Genomic DNA, 5,040 nt, shown 5'->3' on the forward strand with positions numbered 1-5,040 from the left:
CATCTGTAGTACCTACCTGTAGTATCTTTATGAAAATGCAAAAAAGAGACGCGGCGCGGATGAAACAAACCGTTGTTATGGCTCCTCTATAGTCTCTATACGATGGGCCATCATACTGGCCCACTAAGATGGGCCAGCGTAGTAATAGTGGTAGTGGTGTCGGATACCTTATGGCGCGGCGCGGCGGGATGGCGATGGGATGGCCACGGTGTCGGTTTTTCATCCGCACATCAAAGGTAGTGGGCTAACGACGGCGCGTACGCATCTACACGTGGCATATTCCTGTTTGACTGTAATCTATAGGGAAAATAAATAAAAAAATATTCAAATGCACGGAAATTGACATAAAGGATGGCACTTACGACTATTATGAGTTCGCTGTGATAATGACTCGAAAAAGTAATTATTTATTATTATTACATTTTTAGGGTTCCATACCCAAAGGGTAAAAACGGGACCCTATTACTAAGACTTCATCTGTCCGTCTGTCTGTCTGTCACCAAGCTGTATCTTATGAACCGTGATAGCTAGACAGTTGAAATTTTCACAGATGATGTATTTCTGTTGCCGCTATAACAACAAATACTAAAAATATAATAAAATAAATATTTAAGTGGGGCTCCCATACAACTAACGTGATTTTTTTGCCGTTTTTATTTCTTCCTCGCCGCGTCGCGCCCGCGCCGCTTCGCATTCGCGGTTAATTCGCTTGGCCACCACGTCGTCCGCCACCTGGGCCGCCGCGTCGTGACGCGGCGTATCGCGTCGCGTTCAAGAGTTATTCGCCTACGTAAGACGCTGCCTTATCACATTCAGTGCCAGCGTCAGCGTGCTACGCGCTACGAGCGTAGCCGATAACATGCAAAATCTCGTATATAAAAAACAGCGACTACGAATAGAGAACCCGCCTATCGGGTCACTGCCGCCACTGGCCATTTGTGTGACCGAGGGCTGTAAATCTCATACAGGAAGAAAACAAAATACGCACGAACCGGTAACCTTTCATCGGTTTTTCGTTAAATTTTGATGATATTCATTTACAGGACCTTGTAGCCGGCCGGCTAACTAGAGCGGTAGAAAATGAAAACTAGGTTCTTATACAATACAACAACAATATAATAGTAAAAATATGTACAATAAATTAAACTAATTCTGTCAGTACACGAGGCAAAACCAATAAAATATTGTCACTGACCTTAACGTTCATTCCAATCTTCGTCGAGCCGAACGATGAATTCCGGCAGCGGGTACAACTGCGGGCTACGCGGGCTCACCAGGCGCAAGCAGATAAAAACTTCAGGAGCGAATATCCAGAAAATAAGTAGCTTCTATCATGCGTCTTCAGTTTTAAACCAAAAGAAAGGGCTGCAACAATCGTGCGTTCGTAGTTTTCGGGTTAGAACCTAACCCAAGCCTCATTAAGTTACAAGAACCAGTGACGTACAAATAAGACTTGGATTAGTTTTCATTTAAACATAAACTTAATACTATATATACAAATTTTACCTGCATTAGACGCAGCCTTCGTATAACAATCGTATTAGTACTTTTAACACAAATTATAAATTTGAGTCACATTAAATAAATATAAGTTGCGCTATTTGCAACAAAATTCCGAGAGAAAATTGATCAGAAAAAACAAGACGGGCAAATCGCTTAGTTTTTTTTACAACAGGCCAGTGCGCGCGGTGGCTGCACTATGCAGGTTTGCTATGTTACAACCTAATAACCTGAACATAGAAAAAACCGACCAAGTGCGAGTCGGACTCGCGCACCGAGGGTTCCGTACTTTTTAGTATTTGTTGTTATAGCGGCAACAGAAATACATCATCTGTGAAAATTTCAACTGTCTAGCTATCACGGTTAATGAGATACAGCCTGGAGACAGACGGACAGCGGAGTCTTAGTTTAGAGTTTTTACCCTTTGGATACGGAACCCTACAATATCAGTAGTTTATGTAACTAGGGGCACCCCAATACCAGCTTCTCTCTCTGGGCCGCATCCAACGAAGAGCGACTCGAATTGCCGAGTGCCAGCGTATTTCGGAACGGCTTGACTCCTTGGCGCTGCGTAGAGATGTGGCCTCGCTCTGCATTTTCTATCGCGTGTATAACGGGGAGTGCTCCGAGGAATTGTTCGGATTAATCTCTGCCGCTTCTTTTCGCCATCGCCCTACGCGACAACATTACCATCCTCACCAGTCTCACGTCTCACCACTTAGATGGTTGGCAGTCCTCAACTGTGCGTTTCTCTAGAAACTTCCTGTCTCGCACACCTAAAGTGTGGAATGAACCTTCAAGAAAAGAGCGTACTCCCATCTTAAAGTCCGGCAACGCACTTACAACCCCTCTGGTGTTGCGGGTGTAAATGGGCGGCGGTAATCGCTTACCATCAGGTGATCCGTCTGCTCGTTTGCCTCCTATTTCATAAAAAAAAACTAACACCAATTCAATTCAATTCTGTATAGATTTTTGCATAATTATATTTTCGAAATTTTCTGCGAACTATGAAAGGTTATGTTTTTTCGCATAGTAATGTGTGTTTTTATATATCGACCTCGGAACAAATCGACATTAATAGCTTTTGCATTGATTAACTTTCCTTAGATATTGATCCCGTTGGCAAACCTATCTGGCAAAACTCAACGTTTTATTTTAGATTTCCAGACGAGGATTTAAAAAAAATGGATTCATCGTGTAAATAGGCGAAATTGGTTTTGAAAAAGTCACAGATATGCTTAAAACACTGCAAAATTATATAACACAAACGTTTTCTTTCATTTCCCATTTGGTACATAAGATAAGTAGCAACTTAGAAGATTCTGAGTGGTGGACTTCAAATGATATGGATGCTACATTAGGTAAGTACATGCATAAATTCTCATGTTATTAAGAATTAGATATATGACGCTGCCAGTTTCATGTAGTCAGCCAAGAAAGTCTTTCGTCTTCATTTGGATAGTGATATATGTAGTCGAAAAGTGGTAGACCACTTTCTTGGCTTACTGTACATACAAGATTGTTATCGTGCGTGTGGCTTATCCACGATACAAAATCTGTATTTAGTTATGCGTACCTATACGAGTGGCTAGCCGAATAGCGAGTGGACTAGGCAATAACCGCGAAAATCGTAAATTTCGAGCAACTATCTCTGTGACTCCAATTACGCCTTAATTTGAGTAAAAGAGAAAGATGTCCGAAATTTGGGAACATCGGTGTTCTCGGTGAGCCCTCTGTTTACATACTCGATACTCGTCGTCGTTCGCCTCAGTATATTTTGGTATATTTATTTACTTTTATCTATTTGGCAATTTCGTGATAATTTTTTCACACAGGGCATATGCATAATTTATCGATATAAAAAGTCGACACAAAACGACGAAAATTATAAATAACAAACGAAACCCTCAATATTTAACAAACGATATTTAACAATTTTAACGCATATCAGTGAAAGAACATGGGTCAAAATCATAAAAATAATTAATGCAAATAAAAAAAATTATTTATCCATTTTTAAATACATTTTATCGTATTTTTATAAATCTTCATTTTTAGTTTTAAAGTGTGTCGACAGATGGCAGTGAATTTACTGGGGTTACAAAATTTACTATGACAGTACCGCTCTAGTATAAGTTACTCTATGACTATGCTCTTGCCTATAGACATTTCGTAATCAGCGAAATCACCTTAATCTGGGGGCACGGCAGTGCCTCCGCCAAGACGAGCAAAGCGAAGCGCAAGGGCAGTACCTACCTTCTGGTCCCGCTTAATATGAAATGTATACGAACGAAACCATCGACACGAGAAGAAGAAGTACCTACCTTTTCTCGAAGCGCTTCGTCGTTTTTTTGAACCCTCATAACTTGGGTTTGGAATATACCAGATAAACAAAGTTCTCGGAATATGATGTCAATTGTGGACTTATTAAGCATAAAAAAAATTAATTGCATAGCTCTTATACTTTAGACTTTATTTATATCTAAAAAAACCCGATTTCGTCACTGACTCACTCACTCACTGATGATCATCCAAAACCTTTAGGGTACTTCCTAAAGTCCTAGGAAGCTGAAATTTGGTAAGTAATATGTCTTAGTACACAAACAACAACAAAAATTCAAAAACTTGAAATTTTTTGCCCCAAAGCCACATATTTTAACTAAGGTGTAGAGCTGTAGAGTTTGTGAAGTTAGGGCTTGTAGACTTAGAAGCTTGGCTCTACAAGAGATCTGATTACTTTTTGACAGTGCGAGCCTTATGGTTTCATCTTGCCAACATTTTACATGAAAATATTTTTGGTGGGGTTAACTTATTCTTGATAAGAAACGTTAGATTTTTTATATGCAAGCTTGCTTTAATTGCGGCTCCTGATGAGCTGTGCGCAAGACACCCTTGTCGTAATTTTTTGAGATGTTTACCTACGTTCCGACGGTAAAACACCCACTGACAGCCAAGTAGGTACCTAATAGCTTATAGTTATTGAGGTGTTGTTTATTTAGACTTGTCTTTATTACACCTAGTACCTATGTATATTTCCATATTTTCTATATACTAAATAAAATACCTACTGCACCTACTAACAAATTATTGTAATGACAGAGTTTTCGCGGGTGAATATTTTCTCTTAGAACCTTTAAGTTACCTGTATGATCAACGACCCGACTGCTCCTGGTATATTAAATACCTGTAGGCATGTACGTACTATTGTACTGTACGTTTCTTGCGCAAGAAAATGGTCAAGAAAATGCGCAAAGCACAACGCAGATGGCGCTGCATTCGTTTTTACGCGTCAGCTTCCGTATGTACGAGTTCCAGGTTTAACCTAAAAAACAAACAATTATTCCTCAATTTGTCTCTCTATCCGTTAATTATAATAACTGGAAGCTCACGCCAACAAAATTTGCTAGTTTTTATTTTTAATCAATGTTGCTAAATATCATGCTTTGCTAGTTTAACTTAATAATAGTATAATTTACCTATGTAGGAAACCGAATAAGTAGGAAATAGTAACAATAAGTAGGAAAGATATATAATCATAAA

This window comes from Cydia strobilella, chromosome 3, assembly GCF_947568885.1.
Source record: "Cydia strobilella chromosome 3, ilCydStro3.1, whole genome shotgun sequence".
Classification (NCBI taxonomy): Eukaryota; Metazoa; Arthropoda; class Insecta; order Lepidoptera; family Tortricidae; genus Cydia; species Cydia strobilella.